This window comes from Schistocerca gregaria, chromosome 1 (genome assembly GCF_023897955.1).
Source record: "Schistocerca gregaria isolate iqSchGreg1 chromosome 1, iqSchGreg1.2, whole genome shotgun sequence".
NCBI lineage: Eukaryota > Metazoa > Arthropoda > Insecta > Orthoptera > Acrididae > Schistocerca > Schistocerca gregaria.
The window spans coordinates 238,004,189-238,018,302 of record NC_064920.1 but is presented as its reverse complement, the minus strand read 5'-3'; positions in this window follow the sequence as shown (position 1 = coordinate 238,018,302).

Sequence of the window (14,114 nt, the reverse complement as noted above, 5' to 3'; positions counted from 1 at the left end):
TGACAGGAACGCTATGTACAAGTCCAGCACACAATTAAAAGCACACTTCTCGATGCACAGAAGAAAAGCACCAAACACAACACTGACGTAACACACTTATGACGATGAGCAAAATGGTGGATCTGCCAGGTGCAACGAGATGAGGGAAGAAGGGAGGAGGGGAAGAGAGGGGGGAGACAGGTGGGGGCGAGCCAAAGAGGCCTGGGGAGGGAAGTACATGGGAGGGAAAGAGGCGAAGATAGGGTGATGGGGGAGGAGGAAAATCCGTTCTGGAAGAAGTAGGGGAGAGGAAAAGGGGGGCCCTGGGGAGGAGGGGAACAAGGCTATGTTACAATTAGAAGAAAGGGTATATATCACAGCGAGGTTCAACATCTGGGAGGGGTAGGTACTGGAAATTGAAGGAGATGAAGAATGTGGAGGTGGAGAGAGGGAGGGATACAGCGATAGAGGCGTAGCAGCAGCTGGGGAGCGGAGAGAAAGGAGGAAACCAGGGGGGGGGGGGGGGGGCAAGCCTACGGACAGTCTAAAGGATGCAGAGATGTTGGTGGAAAAGGAGGGGGTGGCAGAGGGGATGAGGTCGTACAGGAGCCATGTGGGGGAAGGAAAGCGGATATGGAAGGCAAGGTGGAGTGCATGGCGTTCAAGGATTTGGAGGGCCTTGTAAAAGCGAGTGGGTGTGGAGATCCAGACAACGCCAGCATAACAGAGGATAGGACAGATGTGGGATTTGTACGTGTGAAGGATGGTGGAAGGATGCATTCCCCATGTCTAGTCAGACAGGAGTTTCAGGAGGTAGAGGCAGGAATGGGCTTTCTGCTGGATGGTAAATAGTTGAGGGGTCCAAGTGAGGTGACGGTCGAGGGTGAGGCTAATGTATCTCAGGGTGGGGGTGATCTGGTTGGGATGACCATAAAGGGTTAGGTAGAAATCATGGAGACAGAATGAGTGGGTGGTGCAGCCCATGATGATTGCCTAGGTTTTGGGGGGGTTGAGACGAAGGAGGCACTGGTTACACCAAGTGGTGAACTGGTCAAGGTGAGTTTGGAGGGTGCATTGGGATCATTGAAGGGTAGGATAGAGAGCCAGGAAGGCGGTGTCATCAGCATGTTGGAGAAGGTGGACAGGTGGGGGTGGCATGGGCATATAAGCCGTGTATAAGAGATAAACGAGAGGGGAGACGATGGAGCCGTGGGGGACGCCAGCAGTGGGATAAAAGATACGGAAGTTGGTGTTGTGGAAGATGACATATCAAGGACGGTGCGAGAGGAAGGAAGTGACCAGACGGACAAAATTTATAGGCAGGGGTAGGTTTGTAGTTTAAAGAGGAGACCGGGATGCCATACATGGTCATAGGCATTTTGGAGGTCGAGCGAAACAAAAATGGTGGAGCGACGGGAGTTAAGCTGAAGGGAGAGAAGGTGAACAAGGTTCAGGAGGGTCGGAAGCCACACTGGGTAAGGGGGCGAAGGTGATTGAGCGATGGTGACAGGGAGTCATTTAAGACGATTGTGAAGGAAAAATAAGAGGACGACAGCAGCTAAAGTTACTGCAGAACTCAATTCTCACTTGCGAACTCTGTCAACATCAAAACAATACGAAGGGAGTTCCCTAAGCAGTGAACTGCAGAGGGCAGAGCGAGCTATAATTGAAGACATGAGCGGAGATAAGTGTTGCCATCTGTTGCTGGGTTCGGCAGCTACTAAAATTGACGTTGGTATCACCCCAAAATATCATGACCAATTTTGATAGTTTGCGTACCCAGCAACAGATGGCAACATACCTCTAAGCTTTTACATTTGAGTGTTAGCCCATTGTCCCGCGCTTGTCTCCAGTTCCAAAACTATACATCAGTGATGCAAATGCCGCAACAGAAAAATATAGCACGGAAGCGATAAAACCTGGCTTATGGGAAGAGGTCATTTGGCCGGTGAAGTCTTGTTTAAAACTGTTTGCAACTTCTGGTCGACTTTACGTCTCAAGGGTGAAATATGGCGGGGGTTGGGTGGTGATTTGAGCAGCCACATCATGGTATTCCATGAACTCCGCGGTTATTCTGCAGGATCGCATTACTGCCAAGGATTATGTGAGCAGTCTGGCTGATCAAGACCTTCGTAAGGTATAATGAGTATTCCCCAATGGTGACAGCACCCCTGTCCATAGAGCTCGCATTGTGGAGGACTGGTTTTGCGAGCACGACTACAATTTATCGCTTCTCTCCTGGCCGCCACAGTCACCAGATCTCTTTATCATTGATTCATTACGGTTTACAATGGAGAGAAGGGTGCGTGATCAGTGTCCACCTCCATCATAGTAATTTGAACTTGCTAATATTTTGAGGGAATAAGAACTCTTTGTTAGCTAAACAGAACTTAGATTTATCCATTTCGAGACGACTGGAAGGTGTTTTGAATGCCAGCTGGTTTCCTACACCGTTTTTGGTGTTTCCATATTTTTGTGCAACCTCTGTACCTGTACAGGCAGAGCGGTAGTGGAAAGGGTCGAATATTCAACTTGAGATGATTTTTCTTGATTAAAACCCATTATTTATGTCAGTTCACCCATAATATTTTATGGATTTTCTGCCTTGAGCAAAACACAGTGTCCTTTTATCTCTTTATCCACATATGTTCCGTTGACGGTTCACTGTCACCATTGGGTTCACCTTCTACACTGCAGAGTAATAAGTAATTGCTATATATTTTTAAATTCTGGTATCCCAGTTAAAAAATTAAATCATAAATACATATGCCTTAACAGCACATGTTCTTGCTAGTGTCGCTCTCTGTCTTAAGCAGTACAGCTCACACTGAGGTTTTGAAATAGCATCTCATCTATAATTAATAAGGATTTCTGTAAAGTATTATCATTTACATAGAGAAAATACTTATCATCCTGAACCAAAGGCTGCGAAGCGGCATGAAATGGTAACATGGTACAAGGTCAATTGCAGTGATCGCGGTTTCCTAAGAGTATTCGGGAAAAATGTAGCCACCACGTACAGATCACTTGTGCTTTTCCGTGTTGAGAATTGATCCAGTGTTTGGGATCCCTACCAAGCTGGATAAAAAGATGACATCGAAGCAATCTAGAGGCGTGTCGTAGCTTTGTTACCTGTCGATTGGAACGGCACGAGAATCTTAAGAAATAGCATTGTGGGCTGAAACAGGAATCCCTGTAGGGAAGATGATTTTCCCACGAAACGCCATTGAGAGTCTTAAGAGAATCACCATTTGTGACACATTGTAGAACTACTTCAGTGTCCCCAAAACTCGTTTGAAAAGAATAAGGGCTTGTAGGAGAAGGCTGCTGTCGATGAGCCACCAAAGAAAATGTGTAATCAAATCATCAAATATTATAATGAAGATTTTATTTTCAGCGTAAATTCAACATTATCTTTAGAATTTGGCTATAGTGCGCACAGAAGCCATAAACAAGACGACTGGTGTCCTTCATTGAGTCAAGCAACGTAGTGAATAGACTGTAGCATATGTTAAATATTACACATATCATCAGTATACAGTAGTTCATTTATTTTTTTTATTTTTCGGCGATTTTTGTTGGCATCTGAAGTCTAATAACATGTGGTTGAAACTAAGGACGCTAATAGTGGAAACGTCGCCTTTGAACGGAAAAAGAAGATAGTGTTATATTAGGGCCGAAGGCAACTCGAAATTCGAGATAACTCATTCTAGGCAACTTGCACGGCATCACTTAAGACTCCTAGTCTCCATCCACACCACATAACTGACTTTTCTCTATCCATTTTCTCCTCCCTCCTCTATCCATCCTTCCCTCCCCCCCCCCCCCGTCTCTCTCTGCCTCTCTTTCTCTCTCTATCTATCTCCTCCTGCCCCCCTCTCCCCACTTTCAGCCTATCTTGTCGTACCCTATTTCTGTGGCCATGTTCTCCTGCCCCCTCTCTCCACCTCTCTCTATCGCCTCCTTCCCCCTTCTATGTCTGTCTGCTCTTCCCCCATCTCTCCAGCTCCTCCGGCCACCCCTCAATGCCCACCTTCTACTTTCTGCTTTCGATGTCCATTTCCTCCCACTCCTCTATCCATATGCACTTCTTCTCTGACCTTGAGCCCTGTTTAATATTATTGCAAATTCAGATTCTCTGGTAACATTCTAATCGTAATTCGATAAGTCATAAATACTACTTTCCCGTTAGCTAACAACGTTTCACTGTTATGTATTTTATATGTGTATTCATATATTACACGTATTAAAAACGTCCAAGTATTTATTATAGTAATGTATGTCTTTTTGAGATTTTAGGTAATAACGGTTCCTCTTTATGTATTTCATATTTATTTGTGCATTAATAAATGGAATAGGTTCGAATGGACAGTCGTACAAAATTTCTAACCAATCAGAGGAAATCTTTTGTGATTTAAAATTTTGACCAAATGTTTACATTTTAATTATATTTCCCCCACCATTATTACATATGTATATGTATACTCTATATGGTTGTCTATTAGGGATATAAAACACGAGTGTATTCGAACGAAACGTTCTAGCAAAATTTCAACGCAGTTGGTGAAAAACTTTCGGAGATACATGATTCTGAACAAACGAGAATTTACATTTCTAGTTATATAGATTACCATCGCTCGATTTAGCGGAGCAGGCAACGTGCGATGGGATGCATAAGTATTAGCTAAAGCGGAATATTTGCATGCAGCGCTGTGAACTGGGCTTTTATCACCTTCGTCGTCGAAGTTATTTGACTAGCCGTCCTTGTGGAATTTTGTGTTCGCCTAAATGAGAGTGGTCAAGTGGTCAAAAAATCACCTGAAAAGCATCAGTACTACCTGTGGCCTGAAGACACTGCGGGTAAGGCGACTTATAATTTGGAAAGTACAAAATCGCGACTCGTCAGACGACCTCCAGCCAGCTACTTCCCATTTCTGTACTGTTTGCAAATTGAAGACGTAGAGATGTATGTGTCTTTTGCGCTGTACCCGAATCCACGTCTACGTCGTACGAAATGTTCGATCTGGAAATGTTTGGGATTGGCCTGCATTCACTGACGGGTTTTAAACCGCCTATTTTTAACGAATCGTAAAACTCGGCTCCCGACTCAGTCAGTTAGGATCACTTAACGGCCGATTTTCTTACTGTGAGAGTAGTGCACCAGTCATTCTACCTTCCTAATCAGAAGTATTGGGGCATCTATTAGTGGACACTAATTTTGGTTGTGTCCACCATACGCCTTCATGACGGCTTGAACTCTGCTGCGAACCCTTTAAACGAGGTGTCTGAATGTGGGTGGAAGAGCAGGAGACCATTCTTCCACGAGAGTTGAAACCAGAGAAGGCCGTGATGATGTTAGACACTGCCATATGGAGCGATGTCGACGTTCTCACTGATCCCAAAGGGGTTCCATTGAGTTCAGTTCGAGACTATGGACATTTCAGGGCATTTCAGGAATGTTATCGACATCTACATCTACGTGAATACTCTGCAAAACACATTTAAGTTTCTAGCAGAGGGTCATCGAACCATCTTCACAGTTCTCTATTCTTCCAATCTCGTATAGCACGCAGACAGAACCAACACCTATATTTTCCCTTATTTTATCGTGGTGATTGTTTCTCCCTATTTAGGTCGGTGCCAACAAAATATTTTCGCCTTAGGAGGAAAAATTTGGTGATTGGAATTTAATGAGAAGATTCCGTCGCAACGAGAAACGCCTTTCTTTTAATGATGTCCAGCCAAGATTACATTACAGTGACATTCTCTCCCATATTTCGCGATAATGCAAAACGTGCTGCCCTTCTTTGCACTTTTTCGATGTACTCCGTCAGTCCTATCTCGTAAGGATCCCATACCACGCAGCAGTATTCTAAAAGAGGACGGACAAACGTAGCCTAGGCAGCCTCCTTAGTAGATCTGTTCCATTTTCTAAGTGTCCTGTCAATAAAACGCAGTCTTTGGTTAGCCTTCCCCACAACATTATCTGTGTGTTCCCTCCAAATTAAGTTGTTTGTTATTGTAATTACTAGTTGTTAAGTTGAATTTACGGCCTTTATATTTGACTGATTTATCTCTAACCGAAGTTAAGAGGTTTCCTTTTAGCACTCATGCGGACGTCTCACACTTTTCATTATTTAGGTTCAACTGCCAATTTTCGCACCATTAAACTATCTTTTCTAAATCGTTTTACAATTTCTTTTTATCTTCTGAGGACTTCACTAGTCGATAAACGACAGCGTCATCTGCAAACGACCTAAGACGACTGCTCAAATTGTCTTCCATCGTTTTTACAGATAAGGAACATCAAAGGGCCTATAACACTACCTTGGGGAACACCTGAAATAGCTTCTGTTTTACTCAATTACTTTACATCAATTACTACGAACTGTGACCTCTCTGACAGGAAATCACGGATCGAGTCACGTAACTGAGACGATATTCCATAAGCACGCAATTTCAGGAATCAATTTGAAAACCTGTGTCAGTAGCACTCAACACTTCATGCCAGTAATGAGCGAGTTGTGTTTCACAAAAAAGATGTTTTCTACATACGTGATGATTGTGTGTCGATAGACCGCTGATCCAAAATCCTACTGCTTAACGGCTTTAATGATAATGATATGAGCCTGTAATTTAATGGATTATTCCTACTACCTTTTTTGAATAGTGGTGAATTATTGTCCACAAACCTCTGCATCACAGATACTGCTTTATAACAGGGTACAAGGTCATGCTGATATAACAATTAGCCTCTGAGAACTGTTCCTGTGTTGTTCGCACTTGCTTCTGCACTGTAACCTTAAGCTCAAGAAGCGGATCACACCTTAACCATCAAAAAGATCAGCATATCTTAACATGACTATTCGCACTACAGATAATATCATGTGAATTTTTCCAATCATTCGCCAAACCCAAATGTTTCCGTCCGATTGCTACAGTCTACAGCGTGAATCACCAGTGTTAAACACTCGTTTCCATTTATACCACCTCAATAGTCGTATACATTGTCTACAGAAATATGTGGCTTATCAGGAGGTCGACCATGTTATCTCATTCTTGTTATCCCGTCAGGACACTCGTTGTACGAGCTGGACTGTTAGCAGCTCTTTGGAATTCGTGAGTTATTCTTTTCGGTAGAGCCTACGATTTTTTTACGGCCACCCTTCCCAATGCCCGTCGGTCCGTGACTGTACGTGAGGGCTGTGCGATCATGGTTGAGCTGGGTTGTTCCTTCGCTTTTCCACTTCACAATCACATCACAAATAGTCGTCTTGGGCAGCTTTAGAAGGGTTGAAATGTCCCTGACGGATTTCTTACTTAGGGAGATCCACTGACCAGTTCCACAATCGAAGTCTCTGAACTCACTTGATCGACCCATTCCGCTGTTAGTTTCTTTACTGACAACACAATACTCCCCGCACTTCCTTTATGTTGGCGAACTCATTTCTCGTGACATCTAGTGATCAGTTCAGTTTTACATAGGGGTGTCCGGACAGTTTTGGTCGGATAGTGTACAAACGTAGGACAATACACAACAATATTCAAATAATCGGGCAACCACATTAACGGTATGGTCAGAGGCACGACGGTTTCTTTTTACTATTCTATCACGTCACCACGTCGTCTCGAAGTTACTAAACGCGGTTTCCCTAAATTATTTCACCAAAGACGACGAAATAAACACTCTAGAATTCGAAGTAAGAACAGCTGCGAACATGAGAAACTTAAAAGTAGATATCCTCGGTGTAGCGGAGTTGCTTAAATTACTTTATAAAGGCAAGTCTTCCGGTCGAGCTAGTATGAAATTAAAGTTTCTTTCATAGTATGCTGATGCAGTAGCCCTGGACTTGGCAATCATATACGACCGTTCTCTCGACAAAACACCCTTACCTAAAGCCTGGAAAGTTTGTAAGGTTGCTGGGGTTTGTTCTTTTGCTTGCTTATTCTTGAATTGAGAACAACTGTTTGAGGTGAAATGACAAGTTTAATGTAGTAATATTTCTCACCAAACTGCAGCTTTTCACACAATTTTGAACTCGCCAACATAAAAACAGCGCAATGGATAACGCATCTTGCCTACATCAAAAGTAAGATAAGTTTATACACGAATATTAACTCTCTGAAAGAACATTAATCTTAAGCACAATATTATGAATGTTTAATTGGAAGTGTCTTAACATTAATCCTAACCACAATAATATGAATGTTTAATTTGACATTTCTTTACAAAATTGCTAGCACACATACGTTATGATGTTGGTCAGTACTACGAAAATCGTCCGATTCCGGTTCAAAGTTCGGTACTATTTAGGATGACAGTCAAGTCTATGGTGGATGGTTAGTCAAGTGACAAATTTGAGCGCAAGATTACCCAGGGCCGCTCTATTTTACAATGGACACAAGCTGGTAAACCAACAAAGTTTACGCCTCTTCACGTTGTATTTACCTTAAGCTGCGACGTGGAACTGTCTGCAAGGCCGCTCTCTCACTGATATTCCTACATAACTAATCTGGTCTTTGCTGAACTTTCCAGCAAAAACTTTCCCTATGTTTCCCTCGTTATGCGAGAAAACATTTTGTCAGCCCTAGTGTTATTATGTAGCGATATACACGCGTATGGTTGGAGCAGAGTGCATATTATAGTGCCCTCTCAATTCTCGCAAGACCAGTTAAGTAATTTGGCTGGTTAGTTTCTCCACAGTTGGAGCTGAACGTTGCTACAGCTAATTTTAGCTGGAGTGCATCCGCTGTGAACGCAGTGTCCACACCAATTTCTTCTCTGCGTCATACGGAGCATAAACGCTCCGTTCTGCACTTGAAACCAGTTCAGAGAAAACTCTCACCAAATTTCTCTCTTGCCCTGCTCATGGCAGAACTGCCTCCCTCCACTTGGGTGCGTTTTTCACGTCACGACGTTTTTCAACCAATAGGAGCATTCGTCTCATTTTGTAGAAACGCCCTCTACCAATCGCAACGTCCCTTCTATCAAACAGCATCGAAACTTCAGTAGTTTTCTCCTTCCTAGTGAGTTTCCGCCAATCAGACGTTTTCTGCCCGTTCTAGACGTTTCAAGTACGTTGACCTTTCCACGTGTCACACTCTCTGGATGAAAATGCGTCACTTGCTTTTGTTCGTATCCCATTGGAATGTCGAAACACAGTTTTCTAAAGCTTCTTCTCTGCTCTTGTACTGATGCCCTTGCAACAGGCGGCCCTCCAGCTTGAATCACCCGGCCCGGGGTCGCTGTCCTCTTTCCTGTCACCCCTTTAAGTGGTTGCAGGCGTAACTCCCGGAGCACGGTTTCGCTACGCCATTGTGGAGCTGGCTTTTCAAAACTAAAAGCGACTCGACTATTCTACCTTCTGCTCAAAGACATGCATTGTATAGGAATGATGTGTTAATTACTGTCAATTGACTGTCATCCCTTTTTGAATTACATATTGATAGGCAAATGTTCTCATAAATGTTGATTTATGCTAGGTGTCATTTTCCCCTTCTCATTGCGATTTGTAAAGGTCTCAAGTAAGATGCAAATCTGAGCAAATATTCTGCCACCTTACAAGTTGTACAGGTCACACCAATACTCAACAGACAGAAATAGGAGTAATCCACTGAATTAAAGATCCATACTACTAACATCAGTTTGCAGTTGCATTTTCTGACATAGTGGGTGCTTATGTAAGAACGAGCAAAAATCTAACAGGACATAGAGAATGTTCCATGAACAATTTGGGGTAGGGAGTCAGAGAAGCCAGCTTATGGAGATATGACAGTAAACTTGTCTACCGCTTTGTCTAGCACTACTGTTTTCCAGCTTATTTACATCTATCATGCGTTCAAGTTTACATGTACTATTCTGTTTATTTACATGTACATTCTTTATTTCCAGCAAGGAAACTAGAAGGACAAGCTTGATTACTAGGAAGTATTTCCTTTTACATGGGCTGGAAGTGGAGGACTTACTCCATGGCCTTTAAGGTCAGCTGACCTGAATCCCATTGATTATTTCCTACGAGGATATCTGAGGTCACTTGTGTATTAAACCTCAGTGGATACAGAGGTGGAATTAGTAGCCAGAATTGTAGCTGCCTGTGATGTGATTTGAAACACAACAGGGATATTTGTTAGGATGCGTTACAATCTTGTTCGTCGATGTCGTGCTTGCATCGGGATTAATGGCCCTCAGTTTCACCACATTTTGTAAATATAGTACAATGTCGACGATGGTATTTGCAGTCTATCTAATGGTGTTTGCACTCTAACTAATGTATAGAGAAAAACACAGTGTAGTGATTATATTCCTATTATCTTCTTAAGCTGGTTTCTTTGACCCCAGGTTTCCCACCCCAAATTGTTCAGTAGTGCATCATCTATGTCCAGGTAATTTTTGTACACTCTCACAAAAGCACCCTTTACATTGTGTTCGAAGATTATGAATTACCTCGAAGGAAAGTGCCTACTGACACAGTCAACACAGATTCAGAAAATACATTCCTTATGAGACACTTGTGAAAATTCTATAATTCGCACGAAGTAATGGCTGCTATCGATAGGAGACTCTAATTGATAAGTATAGATTTCCTGAAGGCTTTTGGCACCACTCCTCATATGAATCTCCTAATCGAAAAGCGTGTCGTTTCTGTTGTGCGAGTGAATTCTTGACATCGTGTCAGGAATATCAGAATACTTAGTAATCGATGGAGAGCCGTCGAGTAAGGCGGATGTGATATCTGCCGTTTCCCACAGCAAGTATTATAGGCCTTCTGCAGTTAATAATCTATATTAATGATTTACGAGATTAATCTGGGCAGCGCTCTTACAGTGTTTGCAGATGATGCTGTCATTTTCCGTCTAGTAAAACATAACCAATGGCAAAATGATTTAGACAATATATCTCTATGATATGAAAAGCGGCAGTCGAACCTAAATAATGAGAAGTGTAACGCCACCCACATTAGTACTAAAAGGAAACCGTCAAAGTTCGGTTACATGATAAATAACACAAATCTAAAGTCTGTTAGTTCAACTAAATACCCAGAGAATTACAATTATTGAGAACTTGAATTGAAAAGATCACATAGACAGTGTTGTGGGGAAGGTGGACTGAAGACTACATTTTACTGTCAGAACGTTAGAAGATGCAACATCTCCACTAAAGAGACTGCCTACAGTGCGCTTGTCCGTCTTCCGCTAGCGTACGCCGCTCGCGTTAGCCGCACAGCCCGAGGCGCTTTGCCGCGACTCGCGCGGCTGCCCCCGTCGGAGATTCGAGTCCTCCCTCGGGCGTGGGTACGTGTGTTGCCCCAGCGTAAGTAGTTTAAGTTAGATTAACTACGTAGTGTGCAAGTCTAGGGACCGATAACCTCAGCAGTTTAGTCCCCATAGCAGCTTACCACAAATTTCCAAATAACTAGAGTACTACTACCGTGCGTTACGAGATCTTTACGGAGGGCTTCGAAAAAATTCAAAAATAAGGTAGTCCGTTTTGTACTATCGCGAAATAGGGAAGAGAGTGTCAGGGATACGACACGCGAATTGGGTTGGCAATCATTAAAACCAAGGCATTTTTCCTTAAATCGAAGTCTTTTACGAAATTTCAGTTACTCCACTGAGTCCAGATAAATGACTGTCACTTGCAGTCCACTTCACTGCCATGACTTACGTCATCCATCAAGGTTAATATGACCTCCTGGAACCAGTTCTACATCACCGGCAGCGCTGTAGAGAGACCAGTTTTCTATTTTAGTACTATTACGGCCTACGGCGAAAAGACCCGCCAGGGTAGCCGAGAACGCTAACGCAATGCTTCCTGGGCTCGGGTAGACGCGGTGGCCCCGGATCGAGTCGGTCCAGCGGGTTAAGGAGGAGGGCCAGTCTGCCGGCAAACCTGGATGTTGTTTTTAGGCTGTTTTCCACATCCCACTAGATGAATACCCAGCTGGTCCCCACGTTCCGCCTCAGTTACACGGATCGCAGACATCTGAACACACTCGCACTATTCCATAGATTGCACTAGATGCAGGCTGTTGGGGTACATTAATTCTTTCCTGGGGGGGGGGGGGGGGGGGTACGGTCTGGCGAAGGGAATCCGGTCACCGTTTCAAATTAACAAGCCACATCCAATTAACCAGCAGACCCTGTAAGTCGGGATAAATGCTTGAAAAAAGAGACTGTCTAGGACGAATCTGGTTCACCTGCTGCTCACGACTCCCATCGGGTGGGTACCGATTGCGACGACTTGGTTTACTGTTTGTCCAACTGCGCAGAAGCAGTGTCAGCAGTACCTTAGGGAACAGATCGACTGCGCGTGATGAGGTATGTCACAGACAGGTCGGAGGCGCTCAGATGTTTTATTTCCTACCTGGAAATGTTTGGAGTAAACAGTTAGTAGCAGGTGTTATCGTTAGTCACCTTCTCCGAGTGCTGTGCTGTCGTGTGCTGTGAGTATCAGTTCCTACTTCTCACATGAACGCTAAACCTGAAAGTCGCCTGAGATTTGGGCTTCCAATACTGTGGGTTCTGAAAGAACAACCAATGCATCTGAGGCATTTCACAGCGGTTTCTACCTTGCTTTCTGTGGTGTACGTACTCTAAGACGTTCGGTACACACACCATCAGATTATTTGACTTGTCGCTCTAACGAAGTAGGCGTGTGTCAGCAATACGTCTCGTGGTCTTATCGTGGCGTGTTTATCTTCTGCTGTTAGGTCAGACGATAAAAATGCCACTTGCACGCTTAGAGTAGCAGATTCACGGTGACCAACTTTAAACAGAACTTGATTAATTTTCACAAACATTTATTAAAATACTAACAAGCATAAAAATTACTTAACTTGGTTCTGGGTGCTTTTTTACAATTGACAATCTGAAGTTCCTTTGGTACTGGTACGTTAATCTTATTCTCACATATATCTCTGATACTTGACAAGAGTGTCCAGACATTTATCTTCATGGCTATGTACAGGAATAAGGTAATCTTATTAGGCGCAGACTGAAACTTGACTATAGACTGGTACAGACTGGTGCAGACAAATGCAGAATGGTGCAGACAAATGCAGACTGGCTAATCGGAGGTCTGTACACGCGTTATAATACCTCGCGCTTTCATATATCACTGCGCGAGTGTGATCCGCGAGGAGAGAAGGTTCTACGTAAGCAGCATCTCATTGGCTGCATTACCTATTAATACGCGGATCGGCGGAAGCAGAATTTGGTCCGTCGCTATGGCAGCGCCATCTCGTAGTGCAGAGACGGACGAGCGCTGCGCCTGCGCTGTTGTGCTCAGCGGGGCGCGCTGTAGTGGGAAAGTTGTGTACGCGCTGACTAAGCGGAACTATGTACACAACACTTTCAGAGCAGTCATCCATAATTACAGAATTTGTATTGTTGTTGTTGTTACTCAAACTCAGACATCCACCTACATTACAATCAGTGATACAGGTACGTGGTACCACATACCGATACCACCCCAGAGGGAACGGATTGTTGGTTTCCGTTAGGCACCAACAGTGGTCGTGCGGGAGCGACGGACGCAATAGTGCATACCTGCTGAGGCGAGCCTCCAGTAGCTCTGGACTACGGGCGCCCTCTGCAGCCGCGATATAGGCCCACTCCGTCTCGGAGCCACTTCGCTACGTGACGCAACGCATATGCCGCCGTATCGCGGATATGACACGCTTAGTCCAGAGAGCCTCGTACTTACTATTGTGTGAGGTGGACTCTGTTTTTTTCTGTGTTATTTGCAATAAGTCTTTGTACACTTGGAGAAAGCTACGAGTTACTAAAACGTCTGTTTGCTACATTTGCTTATTCACTCATCATTTTTGCTCCTCTTGAGCTTTCCTACAACGACAACTGCTATACCCCTTTCTACTGCTCAAAAATATTTCGATACGTTAACTACATTTCGAACGCAGCAACCTATGTCCTGAAACCCACCAAACGAAAACTGGCCAGCGACTACATTTTTCACTGAAAACTTTTCAAAATAGGCTCGGTGCTGTACTTTACTTCGAAATATCACAACTACTAAGAGTCGTGACGAAAATAAAACACGTTCATTAACAAAGTGAAATGTGTGGTTATAAGATGTGCAAAATAACATTTCCCCACCAAATAGTTACATCAAAATC